Source organism: Pseudophryne corroboree, chromosome 6, assembly GCF_028390025.1.
Source record: "Pseudophryne corroboree isolate aPseCor3 chromosome 6, aPseCor3.hap2, whole genome shotgun sequence".
Taxonomy (NCBI): domain Eukaryota; kingdom Metazoa; phylum Chordata; class Amphibia; order Anura; family Myobatrachidae; genus Pseudophryne; species Pseudophryne corroboree.
In genome coordinates, this window is record NC_086449.1 from 660,818,061 (window position 1) to 660,841,591 (window position 23,531).

The window sequence follows — 23,531 nt, forward strand, 5'->3', positions numbered from 1 at the left end:
CCTTTGCCGTTAATTTCTGTGCATTTTGATCAGTTACGTTCTGCCGTGATTTTTTCTAAAATTGACCTAAGAGGGGCTTACAACCTCATCCGAATCAAATCAGGGGATGAATGGAAGACGGCTTTCAGCACTCAGTCGGGTCACTACGAATACCTGGTGATGCCGTTCGGCCTGTCTAATGCTCCGGCAGTTTTTCAAGACCTCATTAACGATGTTCTCCGTGACTTCCTAGGGAAATTCGTGGTCGTTTTTTTTTTTTTTGTATAATCTGTTTTTATTGAAAGGAATACAGACATGCACCAGCATGTTAAACACATATAAACATCAATTAACGGCATAATACAGTGTCGTACAAAAACATAAACCAGTTAACAGCCGTGTTTCCAGTATATCCAAAGTCTGCATTAACATTTTTTTAGAATAAGAAACCTTAAAGAACATAGATACAGAACAAGAAAAAGAGAATAATAAGGAGGAACGGTGACCTAGTCGAGAATGCTGAGCACAGAAAAATATGCGAAATGCCCCGAAAGGTTCAAACCGGTTGATCCGGGGTAGGTGTCCATTAATATACCGCAACTAGGCTCCCCTCTCTCGTCTTATCTTATAGAAGAAATATAAGTCTTGTACGACTCAGAGGCCTTGTATTCTATCCAGGGCAACCACGTGGCAATAAACTCAGACCGTCTATCCCCAGCACTCAGTAATATATCTTCCATATTCATGTAGTAGTCTAATCTAGTAAACCAGGTGTACCGTGTAGGAGGACTAGAGAATCTCCACATAGTGGGGATTACTGCCCGTGCAGCGTTGCCTAGGTGCCGTAGTAGTGAGGACTTATAGGTAGCGAGTGGGGTCATGGAATGATTCAATAACCAGTAGGCCGGGTCAGATAAAACAGGGACATTTAGGATCTCGCCGGAAGTAGATATTACATCTTCCCAGAAAGTTTTAATCAGGGGACAGGTCCACCAGATATGCAACAGAGAGCCCAGGTCTCCACGACATCTCCAGCAGGCGGGAGAGATGGACGGGGAAATGGCGTGGAGGAGGGTAGGGTGCCTATACCATCTCATCAGAATCTTATATTGTGTTTCTCTGACCTGTATGCAAACGGAACTTTTGTGGGTTTTAAGAAAAATAGCATCCCAATCCCTGTCCGAGAGCGAGATGTTCAAATCTCTCTCCCATTTCTGAGTAAAAAGAGGAGGGGGCAAGGAGTCAGACGCACATAGGAGTCTATACAGGGTGGACACAGTATGTAAGGGATTCAGGGCCGCAACACACATTTTTTCAAATGCCGTCAGCTCCCGGGACGCCCGACGGTACTTATTGTCCGTGTATAGAAAGTGTCGAACCTGCAAGAACTTCCAGAAGTCTGCCTGCGGAATCTCCCATTTTGCCCGAATCTCCGAGAATTGCTTAATTCCGGACGGTTGAACTAACTGACCTACCCTAAAAAGTCCCTCCAGCGCCCAGTTTTGGTAATACTCCAGGGAGAGACCAGGTGGGAATGTCGAGTTGCTCAAAAAGGAGGTAAGAGGGCCAAAGACCGAGGAAATGTATGAATGTCATCTTATCCCTTTCCAGAAGGATAGCGTGGGAGAAACAGTCGGGTGAGGGTGCGGGAGTTTGGGCAAAGTCGGGAGCCAAGGGAAAATTTCTGGGTACATCTGAACACACAGGCCCTCTAAGACCACCCATTGTTTAACCTCCCGACTCCTGGTCCAATCCAAGACCCTGTTTAAGAGGATTGCATGGTAATAGGTTTTAATATCTGGAAGTTGAAATCCACCTTTTTTAGGCGGGCGAGTCAGAACAGATCTCCCAATTCTGGGCCTCTTACGGGCGCCAAATGAATTGTTGGATCAAGGCTCTTACTGTCTGGAACCAGGAGTCCGGGATTCGAACTGGTAAGGTCTGGAGGAGAAAGAGCAATTTGGGTAGTGTGGTCATCTTTACTACGTTGATTCTGCCTAGCCACGAAAGATTATGGTGTTGCCATCTGCAATAGTCATTTCTGATGGCCTGGAGAATAGGGTGGAAGTTCAGGGACACCAGACGTGATGAGTCGCTGGAAAGTTGGACTCCCAGATATGTAATGTGTGAATCTCTCCATATAAATGGAAAAGTGGATTTCAAGACCGTTAAGTCCTTTTGAGGGGTTGAGATATGAAGGGCATAGGATTTAGACGTGTTAACTTTAAAACCAGAGACTGAACTGAAAATGTCCAACTCGGACATTAGGTGAGGAAGTGAGTGGGCAGGTTGTGTGACTGTCGTCAGTAGGTCATCTGCAAATAGAGCAAGTTTATATTCTATGTTACCTACTTGAAGCCCTAATAGCCCTGGCCGGGGCTTCAATACAAAGAACGAAAATCAAGAGGGACAGAGGGCAGCCCTGTCTCGTTCCGTTACTTATAAAGAAGTTATCCGAAAGGGACCCATTAACTCGCACTCTGGCTGATGGCTGCGTATAAAGTGAAAGTATTCTGTGGAGGGCTCGCGGACCCAGCCCAATGTGCTCCAGCACCGCCCTCATGAAGTCCCAATTTACTCTGTCAAAGGCCTTTTCGGCGTCAGTAGACAGCAACACAGTAGATGTCCTGCTGCTAGAGGCCAGATGTATAAGGTTGAGGATTTTTGTCGTATTATCTTTTGCTTCACGGCCAGGGACAAAGCCCACCTGGTCACTATGGATGAGGGATGGGAGAAACTCGTTCAATCTAAGAGCCATCAATTTCGCAAAAAGTTTAAGGTCCACATTGAGCAAAGAAATGGGTCTGTAACTGGAGCACACTGAGGGGTCCTTCCCCTGTTTGGGGATTACAGTAATGTGGGCCTCCAGGGATTGACGTGAGAAGTGGGTTTCCGCGGATATGGAGTTAAAAGCCTGTAACAATCTGGGGGCGAGGGTTTCCTTAAATGTCTTATAATAGGTGGCGGTAAAACCGTCCGGGCCCGGGCTTTTACGTAGGGGTGTGATGGAAATAACGTGTTCCACCTCATCTAAGGTGAAGGGTGCTTCTAGAGAGTCATGGTCGGTGATTGACATCTGAGGGAACGCCACTTTAGCTAAGTATTTCCTGGATCTCAACATATTAGAAAGGGGGTCATGGGTCGGAGAGGGGTCACCTAGGTTGTATAGAGTATTATAATAATTTTTAAAGGACATTGCTATCTCTGGTGTCTTAAAGCATACGGAGCCCACACTGTTTTTCATTGAGGGGATAAAAGAGGCCAATCTCTAGGACCTAAGTGCCTGTGCCAGCAGACGTCCTGGCTTATTTCCCCACTTATAGTATTTGCTGTTACATTTACGCAAGGAGGCTTGGGTGTTATTGTTGAGGGTTGTCCGCAGTTGTGTCCGAGCTTCGGACAGCTCCACCAAATCGGAGGGAGACAGGGAGGATTTGTGGCGGGCCTCTAAGGAATGAATTTTATGTAGTAGTGTAGTGATTAAGGCCAGTTTATTTTTCTTCACAAAGGAGCCCAATTGAATCAATTTGCCCCGTATAACACATTTGTGGGCCTCCCAGACCATAAGTTGGGATACATCCCCCATATCATTAATGGCAAAATAATCAGATAGCGCCTTATCTAGTTCTGACCTGCAATACTCATCATATAGAAGGGATTCATTTAGGCGCCAGGTCCAAGGACCAGGGGTTCGGGAGGGGGTTGAAAGAGATAGGAATACTGGAGCATGGTCTGACCAAGTAATGGAGCCAATAGAGGCATCCACTATTAAGGGAAGGTGTTTATGTCTCAGGAACAAATAATCTAGGCGTGAGTAAACCTGATGTGGGTGTGAGAAGAATGAGAAGTCTCTATCAGCAGGATGTGTGACCCGCCAGGAGTCAGCTAGTTGAAATTCGTGGAAGACCTTCCTAACTTGCCTGTGTTTTTGTTCAGAGAATTTAGGGACTAGCGGGGAGGTGTCAATGGGGGGGTCCATGGTCCAGTTTAAGTCACCACCCAAAACTACAATCCCCGTCATGAGAGCTTCAAGTCGGGGAAGTTGGGCCCGAAAAAAGGACAGTTGGCCCTGGTTTGGTGCATAAAGGGCTATGAGAGTGTACGCCTGAGAAAATATAGTGCATTGGACCACCAAGAATCTCCCTGGCACTAATTTATGGACAGAGACGTCGGTTACTTGGAGAGCTTTTGGAAAAAGTATAGCGACCCCTTTAGATTTACTTTCAGGATTGTTGGAGTAGAAAGCTAGGGGGAATCTATGATTAATTAAGGAGGGTCTGCGAGCAGAGATCTTAAAGTGTGTCTCCTGAATCAGTGCCACATCAACTCCGTCTGATTGCAGCGTCCAAAACAATTGGGACCGTTTCTCGGGGATGTTAAGACCTTTGGCGTTAATTGAGGTGAATTTAAGTATACCCGGGGCAGCCATCAAGTCGTATCACGACACAGGATAGCAGAACACTCGGACAGGTCACCAATGAAAATAAAAAAAACAGTACAGAAGAGAAAGATAGAAAAGAAAACAAGTACAGAAAATAGAAACATCATAAACAAAAACACACCCGCGATGGGAGAGCAGGTAAGCATATATACCAACTAAAACAAAATCACCAAGTAGGCGCACGGTACCAGTGATGTTGATAAAAACACAATTTATTAACATAATACCAGCTTCCCCATAGGGCACATTGGCCGTGTGCGGGACCGGGGCAAGGGAGTCACCCCTACAGGCACCATTCTGTTATAAACATTATACATTAACCGGCAGTAACAACTAACTATCTAAAGGCATAGTCTCTATTCTAACCTCCAAGAATGAAGGTGAAACCGGGGAGAAGGGTGTGAGACGGAGTAGCAGTGGCGCAGGGCGGCATCAAATGTAACTCACCCAACATGCCACCCCTGAAACGCTCAACCATCCTGCATAATAAGAGAAAGTCCAGGTTGCATAGCAAAAGAGAACGCTGTCCTCAGGTAGCGGAAGAGTCCTGGCTTACGGGTAGGGCTTTCAAGGTTTTCTTCTGAGGACTACGTACAACTTGCCACGACGCTCCGCTCCCGGCTGGTTGTGGCAGATGCAGGTCAGGAAAGACGAAATCCCAATCAGGAATCTTTATGGGTGGGAGACCGAGACCGGAGCAGAAAGTGGGTAGGTCAGAGGGAGCATGCAGGGCGTGGATCCTTCCGGAAAGGGAGACCTGGAGGTTGAAGGGAAAACCCCATCGGTACAGTCGACATATGACGTCCCGAGGTCGGTCGTCGGGGAGTCCTCTCGGTTTCAGGGCACGGTGAGCTCTGTCAAAGGTTATGGTGTTATCCGGACCCTTACCCAGAACTGCGTTGAATATTTTTGTCAGAGCATCTACTAGGCCTGTCTGGGGGACATCCTCGGGAATTCCTCTCACTCGGACATTATTTCTTCTACCTCTATTGTCCAAATCTAACACACGGGACCTCAGCGACCGGATCTCATCCGATTGAACCTTGATAGCATCTGTAAGAGATTCCATGAAGACATCCGCAGAGTCACGATGGTCCTCCAGAATGGTCACCCTATCAGAAAGTTGCGATATATCATGCTTAATAGATGCCAACTCTCTGCGCATGGTATCCTGAAGATCCTGCTAAGTTGGAAGCGTTTTCATGAATTTCAAGATGTCCTGGAGAGCGGCATCGCCGTGCGCGCTCGGGGTAGGTTGTTCCATCGCTAAAGGGGAGGCAGGAGAGGTGGTAAGGCAGGATGAGGGACTCGAGGGGGAAATTTCTCTGGAAGGCGTAGCGGGAGTAGGTTGTAGGAATGATCTCATTCCCGGCTGGGTCACGGTCTCCTTTGGTTGCGTAATATTAACTTTCTTCTTCCCGGATCTGACCATGCTGAGGGGAGGACAGATATTTGAGCGTGATCATGTGATAGAGAGATTAAACGTAGTGGTACTGCTCAGTACGCTGTAAGGTGCCTACAGCATGATGACTCCCAGTGGAATGGCACTAGCACGCCATTAATCAATTTCAGCTAACAGGGCAGCAAGCATACGTTGGGTATTATGTTCCGCATCCCCAGCAAGGAGAGGGCGGATGCAGTGCATCTGTGCCGCCAACTCACAGTAGACGTCTCCAGACAATTTGTAAAATCTGTCAAGCAGGTATAGATGCTGTAGAGTTACAGATAGAAGGCTGTGTATCTGGGATAGCCACTAGGGGGAGCTCCAACCCAGTATATATACTTCACAGAGCAATCCACTGTTATGTGAGAAGAATCAGTAGTAAAAAGTAATTGCACAGAAACAGCACCCACCTCAGTGATAGCAAATAGCCCTCCAGTTGTCCCCCCACAAACAGTGGAGCAGGGAAATTTAGTTGATAAATGCAGCAGTAGGGGTAGTGGAGGGGTCCCACCTGGTCATCAGCTTGTCTCCTGGCTGCAGCAGTGTCTTCCAAGCCCAGGGGAAAGATGGCCGCCCAATTTGTATTTGGGTGAGGGAGACTGCAGCAAACAGTGTCCCCCGCACCTCTGTACGCCCCAGGAGCAAGAGGGTCCCGTCCAGGGGCCAGGGAGGGCTCCGTTGCCGTCCGCCAGGCTCAGCCGCCGGGAGCCGCAGCGGCGTCACGTGGTGTCCCCGGAGATCAGAGCCGCGGCCGCCGAGCGCAGCTGCGCGGGCAGGGGGAGACAGCTCCGTACTACAGCAGAGCCACTGCAGAGGACGGATTTCCCTGTTATTGCTGTAGCGGTAAGCCGCTGAGGGGGGGATCCGGGGCGGGAGAGGTGTCCGGTCCGCAGCGGGCAGCTTCAGCTGGGCAGGAGGGGAAATTTAGTCCCCGGCTTTTAGGCAGGGACCAGGCCGCAACCCGCAGAGGGGTAGGAGACCCCCCCCCCCGGCTCCGCGAACCCGGCTCCCACGACAGGGGGGTGCCTCCAGGCACCAAGGAGAGTGTTTGTGGGTGTGGGGTGGGAGGATAAAGTCAGTGAAATGGGGTCTATGCGGCTATTTTGGCAGCTCTTCTGAAGCCTGTCTACTTGCAATGGCTGCCAAGCCACCGTGGTCGTTTATTTAGACGACATCTTGATTTATTCTGAATCGATGGAACAACATGATACCCAAGTGCGTCTGGTTCTTCAAAAGTTACGTGACAATCATTTATATGCCAAGCTGGAGAAGTGTGATTTTCACGTCACAGAAGTATCTTTTTTAGGGTACATAATTTCTCCTCAGGGATTTTCCATGGAACCAAAGAAGCTCCAGGCCATTCTGAATTGGGCGCAACCCACTAATTTAAAAGCCATTCAGCGCTTTTTAGGGTTTGCAAATTATTATAGGAGGTTCATTCATTCTTTTTCTGACCTGGTTGCTCCCATAGTAGCTCTGACAAAAAAAGGAGCGGATCCTACCAACTGGTCGCGTGAAGCTGAGTTGTCCTTCCAGGCCTTGAAACAAGCCTTTGTCTCGGCTACAGTCCTCAGACATCCTAATACGGAATTGCCCTTTATTGTGGAGGTTGATGCCTCAGAGGTTGGAGTGGGGGCTGTCCTTTCTCAAGAAGATCCGGAGTCTCTGGAGTTACATCCTTGTGCCTTTATGTCCAGGAAATTCTCCTCCGCTGAATCCAACTGTGACGTTGGTAATCGGGAGTTACTGGCAGTAAAATGGGCTTTCGAAGGAGTGGAGGCATTGGCTGGAGGGAGCTAAACATACTATTTCGGTTTTGACTGACCATAAGAACCTGCAATATATTGAATCAACTAAACGGCTTAATGCTCGGCAGGCACGTTGGGCATTATTTTTTACTCGTTTCAAGTTTATAATCACTTTCAGGCCTGGTTCCAAGAATACGAAAGCTGATGCCCTGTCACGTAGCTTTCTTCCGGTTCACAATAGCAATTCTGTTGTTACCCCCATAGTTCCATCTTCGGTTATCCGGGCAGGCCTCACACAGGATTTATTTACCCAGTTAAACCAGCTTCAACACCAAGCTCCTAGACTTACTCCTGCTGGTCGTCTTTATGTCCCAGAATTTTTGAGAGCCACTGTTTTAACTGAATTTCATGACAACAAAGTCTCAGGGCATCCGGGAATCACTAAGACATTGGAGTTAGTCTCTCGCTCAGTGTGGTGGCCTAGTCTTTCTAAAGACGTTAAGGAATTTGTCCATTCCTGTCAGGTTTGTGCACAGCATAAGGTTCCTCGTTCGTTGCCTATCGGGCAACTCATGCCTTTAACTGTTCCTCTCAGGCCATGGTCTCATATTTCCATGGATTTTGTGGTTGACCTTCCCCTTTCAGCCGGTTTCCGAGTCATTTGGGTGGTAGTGGACCGTTTTAGTAAAATGGCTCATTTTATTGCTCTTCCCCGATTGCCATCTGCTCAAGGGTTGGCAGTTTTGTTCCTCTGCCATGTGTTCAGGCTTCATGGTTTGCCCACTGATATTGTTTCTGATCGGGGTCCACAATTCATCGCACAATTCTGGAAACGTTTTTGTGCCTCATTGAAGATGAAACTGTCTTTAACATCTGGTTACCACCCACAGTCTAACGGGCAAACTGAACGAGTCAACCAGTCATTAAAACAATATTTACGTTTGTATTCAGCCAAACTCCAGAATGATTGGTCCGAGTTTCTCCCTTTGGCTGAATTTGCTTACAATAACTCTTGTCATTCCTCCACCAAAGAGTCTCCATTCTTTTCAGTTTTTGGTTTTCACCCCAGAGCCAGTTCTTTTTTTCATCATTCTCCAGTCTCCTCGCTAACCTTAACCTCCCATCTCAGAGCAATTTGGAGAAAAGTGCACCTTGCTCTCAGAAAAGCGGCCTTCCGAGAGAAGAAATTTTCTGACAGGCTCCGACGTCCTTGCACTTTTAAGGTGGGAGATAAGGTGTGGTTGTCAACTCGCAACATCAGGCTTCGACAATCCTCGGCTAGACTGGGACCCAAATTTATTGGACCGTTTCTTATTATTAAGAAGGTCAACCCAGTTGCCTTTCGGCTACGTTTACCAAGATCTCTCAAGATTGGAAATACTTTTCACTATTCCCTGTTGAAACAATACGTTTCTTCCAGTAGATTTCCTCGGAGGATCTCTAAGGGTAGATCTCCAGTGGATGTACAGGGACAACAGGAGTTCTTGGTAGAGAAAGTTCTTGATTCTAGATTGTCCCGGGGTCGGCTTTATTTTTTAGTTCACTGGAAAGGCTATGGTCCGGATGAAAGGTCTTGGGTCCTGGATAAGGATCTTCATGCCCCTAGGCTCAAGAGGGCATTTTTTCGGGAATTTCCTCAGAAACCTGGCTTTAGGGGTTCCTTGACCCCTCCTCAAGGGGGGGGTACTGTTAGGCGCCGTGGTCCGCGATGTCCTCGCGGCCCGGCACCTAGCAACTAGGGACGCCGAGCGTGCTAGCTGCTGGGTCCTTAGCAACGCTGGGACGCCGTGCGCGCGTAGCCGCCGGCTCCCTAGCAACGCAGGGACGCCGGGCGCGCTGAACCGCCTGGACCCTAGCAATGGGGACGCCACGGGCGGACCGCGTTCCCCGTTGCAGGGTCAATCTAGTAACACACACACACTGGTCTTCTGGGCGTGCAGCAGGGCAGCTGCACAGCATTTAGGGTAATCAGGCTCTGAACATCTGATTGGAGGACTCCTTGCTAAATACCTTCTCAGTGCTTCACACAGACGCCGGTAATAGCTTCCTGCATGCTGCTTAGGTTTGCTGAACGTCTGTTCCAGTCCTGCTGTGTCCGGTCATTCCTGTCCTCAGAGTTCCTTAATCTTGGAGTTGTCATCTTGTTCCAAGAAGTCTTCTGGTTCCTATTGTCCGCAACAGTCGCCAGAGAACCTCGTGTGGTGTTCGTGAGTTGCGGCTCTGCCGTGTGCTGCGGCTCAGCCCGCTTAATTTTGTATTCTGTTTCGGAGCATTTGCGGAGGGTTCCGCTTCCACAAGTCCTCTCCGGAAATCGGCGGTGCCAGGTAGGAGAGTGGACAAGTGGGTATTTTGGTTGTCCTTTTCCCTGGCGGTTTTTCCGCACATACTCTAGTTTTAGGTTAGCTTGTAGCCCCTGGCTTTGTTGCTTAGTTAGAGGGCCCCTTGTTATCACCCTGTCTCGGATTTCTCTTTGTCTCCCATTAAGACCTGAGGGGGCATCGGAGTTGGGCAGACGTAATCCGCCCTTCAAACGCGGCTGCCATGGGCTCAAGCAACCATAGTCTCGCAAGAGATTTCTGACAGCACGGGCGAGACAACGGAGTTAGGGCGCCAGGGGCTATTTCCATTCCCGCTCCCTTTTCCAGCATTACATTCCAGTGCTCAGGTCCTTGCTATAAGATCTCCTCAGACCAGAGTGCTGGAATCATAACAGTAATGTTTAGACATTACCCCTTTTCTAGCCTGAAGAAGTGTGGGAATGATTTCACAGGGAACACCCTTTCGGGCTAGGATCCGGTGTTCAACCACCACGCCATCAAACGTAGCCGTGGTAAGTCTTGATACACGCACGGCCCCTGCTGTAACAGATCCTCTTGTAGAGGAAGAAGCCAGGGATCTCCTATGAGTAATTCCTGAAGATCTGGATACCAAGCCCTCCTTGGCCAGTCTGGAACAATGAGGATCGCCTGAACCTTTGTTCTTCTTATGATCTTTAGTACTTTCGGAATGAGAGGAAGCGGAGGGAATACATACACCGACTGAAACACCCATGGTGTTACCAGGGCGTCCACTGCTATTGCATGAGGGTCCCGCAACCTGGAATAATATCTCTGAAGTTTCTTGTTGAGACGAGACGCCATCATGTCTATTTGAGGAACTCCCCAAAGACTTGTCACTTCTGTGAAGACCTCTTGATAAAGACCCCACTCCCCTGGATGGAGATCGTGTCTGCTGAGGAAGTCTGCTTCCCAGTTGTCCAATCCTGGAATGAAGATTGCTGACAGAGCGCTTTCATGTTTTTCCACCCAACTGAGAACTTTCGTGGCCTCTGCCATTGCTGCTCTGCTTTTTGTTCCACCCTGGCGGTTTATGTACGCTACTGCTGTTACATTGTCCGATTGAATCAGGACGGGCAGATTGCGCAGAAGATGTTCCGCTTGAAGAAGGCAGTTGTAAATGTCCCTTAACTCCAGAACGTTTATGTGTAGACAAGTTTTTTGGCTTGACCATCTTCCCTGGAAGTTTTCCCCCTGTGTGACTGCACCCCAGCCTCGAAGACTCGCATCCGTGGTTACCAGGATCCAGTCCTGGATCCCGAACCTGCGCCCCTCTAGGAGGTGAGAGCTGTTCAGCCACCACAGGAGCGAGATTCTGGTCTTGGAAGACAGGATTATCCTTCGGTGCATGTGAAGGTGGGATCCGGACCACTTGTCCAACAGATCCCACTGAAACACCCTGGCATGGAATCTGCCAAACTGAATGGCCTCGTAAGCCGCCACCATGTTCCCCAGCAACCGAGTGCATTGATGGATTGACACTCTTGCCGGTTTCAGAATTTGTTTTTGCAGAACTGTCAGGGAGATCGCCATGTTCTGCAGCAATTGGTCCCTGGATCTCGCCTTTATCAGGAGATCGCCCAAGTACGGGATAATTGTGATTCCTCGCTTGTGCAGGAGAACCATAATTTCCGCCATTACTTTGGTGAAAACCCTCGGAGCTGTGGACAGACAAAACTGCAACGTTTGAAATTGGTAATGACAATCCTGAATTGCAAACCTCAGGTAAGCCTGATGCGGAGGATAAATGGGAACATGTAAGTAGGCATCTTTTATGTCCACCGACACCATAAAATCCCCTTCCTCCAGACTGGAGATCACTGCCCGGAGAGAATCCATCTTGAATTAGAATTTTCTTAGGTAGAAATTGAGGGATTTTAGATTCAGGATTGGTCTGACCGAGCCGTCCGACTTCGGGACCACGAATAGGCTCGAATAAAATCCTTCTCCTTGTTGTGATGGGGAAACCTTGATAATGACCTGAGTTTGACACAACTTTTGTATTGCATCGTATACCACCTCCCTGTCCGGAAGAGAAGCTGGTAAGGCCGATTTGAAAAATTGGCGAGGGGGAACGTCTTGAAACTCTAGTTTGTACCCCTGGGACACTATTTCGAAAACCCATGGGTCAAGGGCCGAACGAACCCAGAACTGACTGAAGAGTTTGAGACATGCCCCCACCGGTGCGGACTCCCGCAGAGGAGTCCCAGCATCATGCGGTGGATTTGGCAGTAGCCGGGGAGGACTTCTGCTCCTGGGAACCCGTCTAGCTGAGACTGCCATGGCATTGGCTTTCGAACCCAAAAGGCCGATATCCCTCGCAGGTTCCTTTAGGTAGGCTGCAGCGTCCCTGATATGACCTAGTGTCAAGAGAACGCTATCCCTATCCAGGGTATCTATCTCAGAAGACAAGCTATCAGCCCATTTTTCGATAGCACTACTCACCCAGGCACATGCAATGGCTGGCCTGAGCTGCGTACCTGTGGTGACATAAATGGATTTCAATGTAGTTTCCTGCCTACGATCCGCAGGATCCTTAAGGGCTGCCGTGTCAGGGGATGGAAGAGCCACCTTTTTGGACAGCCGTGCTAGAGCCTTGTCCACAATGGGGAATGACTCCCACTATTCCCTATCCCCCGAGGGAAACGGATACGCCACCTGAATCCTTTTGGGAATCTGAAACATTTTGTCAGGATTTTCACAAAACTTTTTAAATAGAGTGTTCAGTTCATGAGAGGGAGGAAACGTTACCTCAGGTTTCTTTCCCTTATACATACAGACCCTTTTATCAGGAACAAGAGGGTCTTCCGAGATATGTAATACGTCTTTTATCGCCACAATCATATACCGAATGCTCTTTGCCAATTTTGGATCACTGTAGTCGACACTGGAGCCAGAGTACGTGTCGCTATCTGTGTCTGCCACTGAGCAAACGATCGCTTTTGTGACCCCGAGGGGGTCTGGACTTGTAACACTTCCTCCACAGATTTTTTCCATGCCTGGTTCTGAGACTCAGATTTATCCAATCTCTTATTAATAAGAGCCACATTTGCATTCAAAGCATTCAACACATTTACCCAATCAGGACTCGGTGGTGCCGACAGGGTCACTCCCACAGCAGTTTGTGTCCCTAATACAGTCTCCTCCTGGGAAGAGCACTCTGCCTCAGACATGCTCACACACGTGTATTCACCACTCACAAACACACTGGGCATATAGGGGACAGACCCACCTAAAGTCTGACAGAGAGACACAGAGAGAGTTTGCCAGCTCACAACCCAGCGCTTCACCAACGGTTCTGACAACACTAAACAATGCCTCAGACTGCAGCGCTTTTATAATGCATATATCGCACCAAATTTACTGTTCCCCCTCCCCCCGTTTTTCCCCCCTGATACTTATGCAGCAGTGTGAGGAAGGACCAGCGTCTCTGCAGCCTGTTGTAGAGAAAATGGCGCTGTTGTGAGCTGTGAGGGCTAAGCTCCGCCCCCGTAATGGCGCGCTTGAGTCCCGCTATTTTTAAATATTTATACTGGCGGGGGTTAGGACAGTGCCCTGGGCACTAAGTCCCCTATAGCCAGTCTTCTTTGAGGTTTATATGCTGCTCAGGGCGCCCCCCTCCCATGCCCTGCACCCTGTAGTGCAGCTGTGTGGTGGGAGCATGGCGCGCAGCGTGCGATCGCTGTGCGGTACCTCAGAAGCCGTCACTGAAGTTTTCTTTGCTTCTTCTACTCACCTGTCTTCTGACTTCTGGCTCTGCAAGGGGGGTGATGGCCGGCTCTGGGAACGAGCATCTAGGCGTACCTAGCGATCAGACGCCCCGTAGCTAATGGTGTCCTGTAGACAAGAAGCAGATCCTTTAAACTCACTAGAAGTAGGTCTGACTTCTCTCCCCTAAGTCCCACGAAGCAGGGAGACTGTTGCCAGCAGTCTCCCTGAAAATAAAAAAATCTAACAAAAGTATTTTCCCGAGAAACTCTGTAGAGCTCCTCAGTGTGCATCCAGTCTGCCTGGGCACAAATCTAAAACTGGAGTAGGGGCATAGAGGGAAGAACCAGTTCACACCCATTCAAAGTCTTAAAGTGCCCATGTCTCATGCGGATCCCGTCTATACCCCATGGTTCTTATGGTTACCCCAGCATCCTCTAGGACGTATGAGAAATGGGGGTAACCAAAGGTATTTGCCTTCTTCATAGGATTACAAAGCTTGCGTAAACAAGTCAGTCTGATACATTCAAGGCACTTGTTTGTGCTTGAGTTTCTAGGAGAATCGCCTTTCTATGTGTATGAGAGGTTTGATTAATTTATGTGTGAACAGTAACTTGCTATTTGAAGGATGTACAGACAGTGTGTGATTTATGCACTGTATAAGTAATATATTGAATATAGCTTTTGTGGCTTTTCTGTGCAAATGCGTATGTTACCGTATTTACTCTAATCACTTGCTAACACGCAAGATGAGCGATTATACCTAGCTTGCGAGTATGTGTACGCACGGCAGAACAAGCACCCGCGCGGAGGCTATCTGTGTGGTGTTTGTACGTGATGAGTGTGCCTATAATATTTTCGACTTTGACAGTCCGCCCTTTGGCAGTCAATAATAACTGCCACACATAACTGATAAACTGAAAATATTATCTATACATTATATACAAAGTTTGGATGACCAGGAGAGAGTTGTAGGTAGGAAACGTGTAGCCTAGTGGGATAGGAAAAAGCATGTATGTATGAATCAATGTCTGAGGGGCATGTATCATCGTGCCGTATATATGTTCTAAGTAAGCTTCGAGGTATTGCAAAGTATACAGTAAATCCTTCTTATTCCGTATTAAGGGTCTGTACATGGGCAAACAAACACGACCGAGCTCTTTTCGGGCAAGGGCTTTTACCCCTCACCCTTTTCGGCTTCTTATTTCCAACTAATGGGGAGCACATTTATCTGATGATACATGGAGGGGGAACATATGTGTGTGCTACTATATGTGGATAACACCTGTCGACTATGTGTGCCATTAACTGAGGGTTGCAGAGATGAAGGTAATAATAAGATTTTACTCACCGGTAAATCTATTTCTCGTAGTCCGTAGTGGATGCTGGGACTCCTTAAGGACCATGGGGAATAGCGGCTCCGCAGGAGACTGGGCACAACTAAAGAAAGCTTTAGGACTACCTGGTGTGCACTGGCTCCTCCCCCTATGACCCTCCTCCAGATGTCAGTTAGGATACTGTGCCCGGAAGAGCTGACACAATAAGGAAGGATTTTGAATCCCGGGTAAGACTCATACCAGCCACACCAATCACACCGTATAACTCGTGATACTATACCCAGTTAACAGTATGAAATATAACTGAGCCTCTCAACAGATGGCTCAACAATAACCCTTTAGTTAGGCAATAACTATAAACAAGTATTGCAGACAATCCGCACTTGGGATGGGCGCCCAGCATCCACTACGGACTACGAGAAATAGATTTACCGGTGAGTAAAATCTTATTTTCTCTGACGTCCTAAGTGGATGCTGGGACTCCGTAAGGACCATGGGGATTATACCAAAGCTCCCAAATGGGCGGGAGAGTGCGGATGACTCTGCAGCACCGAATGAGCGAACTCCAGGTCCTCCTCAGCCAGGGTGTCAAACTTGTAAAATCTTGCAAATGTGTTTGACCCCGACCAAGTAGCAGCTCGGCAAAGTTGTAAAGCCGAGACCCCTCGGGCAGCCGCCCAAGAAGAGCCCACCTTCCTCGTGGAATGGGCTTTTACTGATCTAGGATGCGGCAGTCCAGCCGCAGAATGTGCAAGCTGAATTGTGCTACATATCCAGCGAGCAATAGTCTGCTTTGAAGCAGGAGCACCCATCTTGTTTGGTGCGTAGAGGATAAACAGCGAGTCAGTTTTCCTGACTCCAGCCGTTCTGGAAACATACATTTTCGGGGCCATGACTACATCCAGCAACTTGGAATCCTCCAAGTCCCGAGTAGCCGCAGGCACCACAATAGGTTGGTTCAAATGAAACACTGAAACCACCTTAGGCAGAAATTGGGGACGAGTCCTCAATTCCGCCCTATCCATATGGAAAATCAGATAAGGGCTTTTACATGACAAAGCCGCCAACTCTGACACACGCCTGGCCGAAGCCAGGGCCAATAGCATGACCACTTTCCACGTGAGATATTTTAACTCCACGGTTTAAAGTGGCTCAAACCAATGTGATTTAAGGAAATCCAACACCACGTTGAGATCCCAAGGTGCCACTGGAGGCACAAAAGGAGGCTGAATATGCAGCACTCCTTTAACAAAAGTCTGAACTTCCGGCAGGGAAGCCAGTTCTTTTTGGAAGAAAATCGACAGAGCCGAAATCTGGACCTTAATGGACCCCAATTTGAGGCCCATAGTCACCCCTGAGTGTAGGAAGTGCAGGAATCGACCCAGTTGAAATTCCTCCGTTGGGGCCTTCCTGGCCTCACACCAAGCAACATATTTTCGCCATATGCGGTGATAATGTTTTGCGGTCACGTCCTTCCTGGCTTTGATCAGCGTAGGAATGACTTCCTCCGGAATGCCCTTTTCCTTCAGGATCCGGTGTTCAACCGCCATGCCGTCAAACGCAGCCGCGGTAAGTCTTGGAACAGACAAGGCCCCTGCTGCAGCAGGTCTTGTCTGAGCGGTAGAGGCCATGGGTCCTCTGAGATCATTTCTTGAAGTTCTGGGTACCAAGCTCTTCTTGGCCAATCCGGAACAATGAGTATAGTTCTTACTCTTCTCCTTCTTATTATCCTCAGCACCCTTGGTATGAGAGGAAGAGGAGGAAACACATAAACCGACCGGTACAACCACGGTGTCACTAGAGCGTCCACCGCTATCGCCTGAGGGTCCCTTGACCTGGCGCAATAGTTTTCTAGCTTTTTGTTGAGGCGGGACGCCATCATGTCCACCTGTGGTCATTCCCATCGGTTTGTAATCAGCCGGAAGACTTCTGGATGAAGTCCCCACTCTCCCGGGTGGAGGTAGTGTCTGCTGAGGAAGTCTGCTTCCCAGTTGTCCACTCCCGGAATAAACACTGCCGACAGTGCTAACACGTGATTTCCCATCGGAGAATCCTCGTGGCTTCTGCCATCGCCATCCTGCTTCTCGTGCCACCCTGTCGGTTTACATGGGCAACCGCCGTGATGTTGTCTGACTGAATCAGTACTGGCTGACTTTGAAGCAGGGGTCTTGCCTGACTTAGGGCATTGTAATTGGCTCTTAGTTCCAGAATATTTATGTGTAGGGACATTTCCTGGCTTGACCATAGTCCCTGGAAATTTCTTCCCTGTGTGACTGCTCCCCAGCCTCGAAGGCTGGCGTCCGTGGTTACCAGGACCTAGTCCTGTATGCCGAATCTGCGGCCCTCCAGAAGATGAGCACTCTGCAGCCACCACAGTAGAGACACCCTGGTCCTTGCAGACAGGGTTATCCTCTGATGCATCTGAAGATGCGATCCGTACCACTTGTCCAACAGATCCCACTGAAAGATCCGTGCATGGAACCTTCCGAACGGAATTGCTTCGTAAGAAGCTACCATTTTTCCCAGGACTCGCGTGCAGTGGTGCACCGACACCTGTTTTGGTCTTAGGAGGTCTCTGACTAGCGATGACAACTCCTTGTCCTTCTCCTCCGGGAGAAACACCCTTTTCTGTTCTGTGTCCAGAACCATCCCCAGGAACAATAGACGTGTTGCAGGAACCAGCTGCGACTTTGGAATATTCAGGATCCAGCCGTGCTGTTGTAGCACCTGCCGAGCAAGTGCTACTCCGATCAACAACTGTTCCTTGGACCTCGCCTTTATCAGGAGATCGTCCAAGTACGGGATAATTATAACTCCCTTTTTTCGCAGGAGTATCATCATCTCGGCCATTACCTTGGTAAACACCCTCGGTGCCGTGGACAGACCAAACGGCAGCGTCTGGAATTGGTAATGACAGTCCTGTACCACAAATCTGAGGTACTCCTGGTGAGGAGAGTAAATGGGGACATGCAGGTAAGCATCCTTGATGTCCAGTGATACCATGTAATCCCCTTCCTCCAGGCTTGAGATAACCGCCCTGAGCGATTCCATCTTGAACTTGAACCGTTTTATATACGTGTTCAAAGATTTTAAATTTAAAATGGGTCTCACCGAACAGTCCGGTTTCGGTACCACAAACATTGTGGAATAGTAACCCCTTCCTTGTTGAAGGAGGGGTACCTTGACTATCACCTGCTGCGAATACAGCTTGTGAATTGCCTCTATCACAGCCTCCCTGTCCAAGGGAGACGTTGGCAAGGCAGATTTTAGGAAACGGCGAGGGGGAGACGTCTCGAATTCCAGCTTGTATCCCTGAGACACTACTTGTAGAATCCAGGGATCCACCTGTGAGCAAGCCCACTGATCGCTGAAGCACTTGAGACGGGCCCCCACCGCACCTGGCTCCGCCAGTGGAGCCCCAGCGTCATGCTGTGTACTTAGCGGAAGCGGGGGAGGACTTTTGTTCCTGGGAACTGGCTGTATTTTGCAGCTTTTTCCCTCTACCTCTGCCTCTGGGCAGAAAGGACGCGCCTTTTACCCGCTTGCCTTTCTGGGGCCGAAAGGACTGTACCTGATAATACGGTGCTTTCTTTTGCTGTGAGGGGACATGGGGTAAAAATGCTGATTTTCCAGCTGTCGCTGTGGAAACTAGGTCCGAGAGACCATCCCCAAATAACTCCTCACCCTTGTAAGGCAAAACTTCCATGTGCCTTTTAGAATCTGCATCCCCTGTCCACTGCCGGGTCCATAAAACCCTTCTGGCAGAAATGGACAGTGCATTTATTCTAGATGCCAGCCGGCAAATATCCCTCTGTGCATCTCTCATATACAGAACTGCGTCTTTTATATGCTCTATGGTTAGCAATATAGTGTCCCTGTCTAAGGAATCAATATTTTCTGACAGGGAATCTGACCACGCAGCTGCAGCACTGCACATCCATGCTGAAGCAATAGCTGGCCGCAGTATAATGCCTGAGTGTGTATAAACAGACTTCAGGATAGCCTCCTGCTTTCTATCGGCAGGTTCCTTGAGGGCGTCCGTGTCCGGAGACGGCAGTGTCACCTTCTTTGATAGTCGTGTGAGCGCTTTATCCACCCTAGGGGGTGTCTCCCAGCGTAACCTGTCCTCTGGCGGGAAAGGGTACGCCATTAGTAACTTTTTATCAGGGGAAGCCCACGCTTCTTCACACACTTCATTTAATTTATCAGATGGGGGAAAAACCACTGGTAGTTTTTTCTCCCCAAACATTATACCCTTTTTTGTGGTACCTGGGGTAACATCAGAAATGTGCAAGACATTTTTCATTGCCGCAATCATATAACGGGTGGCTCTATTGGAATGTACAGTAGTCTCCTCCTCGTCGACACTGGAGTCGGTATCCGTGTCGACGTCTGTGTCTGCCATCTGAGGTAGCGGGCGTTTTAGAGCCCCTGATGGCTTTTGAGACGCATGGGCAGGCACGAGCTGAGAAGCCGGCTGTCCCACATCTGTTATGTCGTCAAATCTCTTCTGTAAAGAGTCGACACTGTCACGTAATTCCTTCCACATTACCATCCATTCAGGTGTCGGCCCCGCAGGGGGTGACATCACATTTATCGGCACCTGCTCCGCCTCCACATAAGCCTTCTCATCAAACATGTCGACACAGCCGTACAGACACACCGCACACACACAGGAAATGCTCTGACTGAGGACAGGACCCCACAAAAGCCCTTTGGGGAGACAGAGGGAGAGTATGCCAGCACACACCAGAGCGCTATATAACACAGGGATTAACACTATAACTGAGTGATTTTTCCCCTATAGCTGCTTATATATATGTAATACTGCACCTAAATTTAGTACCCCTCCTCTCTTTTTAACACTGAGCCTGAAAACTACAGGGGAGAGCCTGGGGAGCTGTCTTCCAGCTGCACTGTGAAGAGAAAATGGCGCCAGTGTGCTGAGGGAGAAGCCCCGCCCCTTTTTCAACTGACTTTCTCCCGCTTTTACTGGTTCTCTGGCAGGGGTAATTTTACACCTATATAGCCTTCCTGACTATATATGGTGTAGATTTGCCAGCCAAGGTATATTATATTGCTTCTCAGGGCGCCCCCCCCCCCAGCGCCCTGCACCCATCAGTGACCGGAGTGTGAGGTGTGCATGAGGAGCAATGGCGCACAGCTGCAGTGCTGTGCGCTACCTTGTTGAAGACCGAAGTCTTCTGCCGCCGATTTTCCGGACCAACTTCTTGCTTCTGGCTCTGTAAGGGGGACGGCGGCGCAGCTCCGGACGATCGAGGTCGGGCCCTGTGTTCGATCCCTCTGGAGCTAATGGTGTCCAGTAGCCTAAGAAGCCCAAGCTAGCTGCAAGCAGGTAGGTTCGCTTCTTCTCCCCTTAGTCCCTCGTAGCAGTGAGTCTGTTGCCAGCAGATCTCACTGAAAATAAAAAACCTAAACTATTACTTTCTTTCTAGGAGCTCAGGAGAGCCTCCTAGTGTGCATCCAGCTCGGCCGGGCACAAGATTCTAACTGACGTCTGGAGGAGGGTCATAGGGGGAGGAGCCAATGCACACCAGGTAGTCCTAAAGCTTTCTTTAGTTGTGCCCAGTCTCCTGCGGAGCCGCTATTCCCCATGGTCCTTACGGAGTCCCAGCATCCACTTAGGACGTCAGAGAAACACATATATAAAAATAAATTCACATAACATTGGGTATGGATGACGTTTTTTTTACGGTTGGGTGTTTCTGGGTAAAGGGGGAAACAGAGAGAAATGGTGAAAGAAACAGGCCATGAAATTCATTTGCAATCCTTATCATAACACTGTTTCAACAGATGGGTCATTGATCAAGTCTGCTGCTGTAACAACGCCCCGCTCCTTAGACTCATTAAATGTGTGCTGTGCTTGCGCAGCGTCAAAATTCAAACACACCTGAATATCAGACCAATAATTATAATGACTCCCAGGATACAAAGGAGAAACTTTCCCACATTTACAATAACATTCTGTGCCCACTCTCCTAACCGTGAGAACAACTTGCGTGGATTCAACCATGAGACCCAGCCGGTCAGTTCATTACCCACAGCCGTCAAGGTAAGGTTGTGTTTCCTCCTGAACTCCCACTTGAACTGCAAGATCTCGTCCATCTTTTGATCGATAATCTCTGTGGGGTTGTCAGTGCTATTCGTAATATACGTACAGCACTTCACACCATATTGAGATGCCACAGTAACACAGTACCCACCTGTCACAGCTGTAATGTAATTAAGGACCATCCTGTGCTGGATCAGCTCCTTCTTGTAGGCTTGTAACTCCCTTCCTGTATACCTGAAGGTGTCATCATACATTTCGGTGATATTATCTATCAAGTTCGCCAGCGCATGGATGTACCTATAATTTAAAGTTCCTCTGGCAGTACGGGTGATATCTAATGCGAGAAGGAACTGAATCCCGGTGGATTCGTGGATCAAATTAGAGGTTGCGTGCTCTGCCCTATCTATGAGGTGTCTCTTGATTATGTGTTCATAATGGGTATGAGTATAAGGAGTCTGAGCGTTGCAGTGAATGTCTTTCATTTTGTCGTGTGCTATGGTCATGACCTCTGGTAGTACTCTCCCAATATAACACAACACCTCAGAGTTTGGAGTAAGCCAATTGTACGCTTTCCTCCCACATATGAAATATGCATCATCTGGGAGAACATAGGGAACACCATATCACAAATCTTCCTTATAAAGAAACCAATCCCTAGTTCTCTCATTTGCTCAGTACAAGTATCGGGCTGTATGATGTGGGCACAATACCCCTGCAACACTTTTCCAACTCACATGGTTTTGATCCCACGTGTATACCTATACCGAAAATACTTCCCACTAGTGGCTATCTTGCGCACAAGTTCAGAGTCAATAGGAATCCTATCAGCTCTGTGTGAAAAGGTAATTGTCTGGTTATTCCACGTCACTTCCCAATTTCCTGGTTTCCCGAAATAGGAAACATTAAAACATAATAGTGATCTATCTACGTGGTACTGGTGGAGCTTCAAGCTAGGGGGCCTAGATATATTGAATTTCTTGTCCACCGGTCTCCCACCCCGTAATTCAAGTACCTCATCTATTGTTAAAGGGTATGGCACTAATCCCGACTTACACTGTCCTTGAGGTACCTGTGAGCACACCCAGCATTCTGTTTGGTTTAAGACCTTACCCACTAATGAGTGGTAATCACTCAACGGATGTCAACCAATGTCAATATTACTGTATGCCTGACATCTCTGGATGCAACCGTCTTCGACTATGTCCTCGCAATGCCTACATATACAATATTCATCAGACAATAACCCTTCACATTGCCTCCGAGCTCCGTGACTACTAGATCGCTTACTGATACCAGCCTTTACTAGAGTGATGTGCTGCTCCTGAGATCCTACAAATCCGTACTCGCCATCAGAACCCATTCCAGATCCTTGCTCGACGTCTCTGGGACCCTCACAAAAACATACTGTCCTGATCAAAAATAGAGTTACCAGAAAAACCCGAAATGCAGTCTCTTGAGGTAGATCCATTTCGTTAAGGAGCAAAAAGAAAAATAAGAAGGGAACAAAATAAAAGAAAAATGCAGTGGGGGTGAGGTGAAAAAAGAAAAATGGTACGACAACCGTCTTTGATTTTGTTGTTCTCCGCGCTCAGGTGCCATCTCAACAGTCCTGCCTCTCAGCTTTCCTGGAACAAATTCTCTAGTGATACGAGGTTCTCTTCACCTTGCTCTTGTGACGATTTTTTCTCCAGCCCAGCGACCTTCTTGCAGTGGGACGACTGGACCCAAGTCTCTCTCTCTGCTACCTTTAGTGCTGTCGTGCTGGTCAACAAAACTTGATACGGTCCTTCCCACCTGTCTATAAGGCAACATGAGCGTAATTTTTTTTTTAATCATCACATAGTGGTATATGCAATTAGCGGCGAATCGCGGCAAATTATCGTCCGTTTTTTAATTCGACACAATTCGATCGTCCAATTTCGGCAAGTGGGTGCCGAAATTGACCATATTCAATAAAAAATGGATTCGACAGTCCCGCGGCTGAAAAACGGCCGATTTGACGGATTTTGATCCGTTTTTTTTTAAAACGGGAAAAACCCGGAAAAAAATGGCGTGGGGTCCCCCCTCCAAAGCATAACCAGCCTCGGGCTCTTCGAGCTGGTCCTGGTTCTAAAAATCCGGGGAAAAATTGGACAGGGGATCCCCCGTATTTTTAAAACCAGCATCGGGCTCCACTAGCTGGACAGATAATGCCACAGCCAGGGGTCACTTTTATACAGTGCCCTGCGGCCGTGGCATTAAATACCCAACTAGTCACCCCTGGCCGGGGTACCCTGGGGGAGTGGGGACCCCTTCAATCAAGGGGTCCCCCCCAGCCACCCAAGGGCCAGGGGTGAAGCCCGAGGCTGTCCCCCCATCCAAGGGCTGCAGATGGGGGGCTGATAGCCTTGAGAAAAATGACAGAATATTGTTTTTTCCACTACAAGTCCCAGCAAGCCTCCTCCGCAAGCTGGTACTTGGAGAAC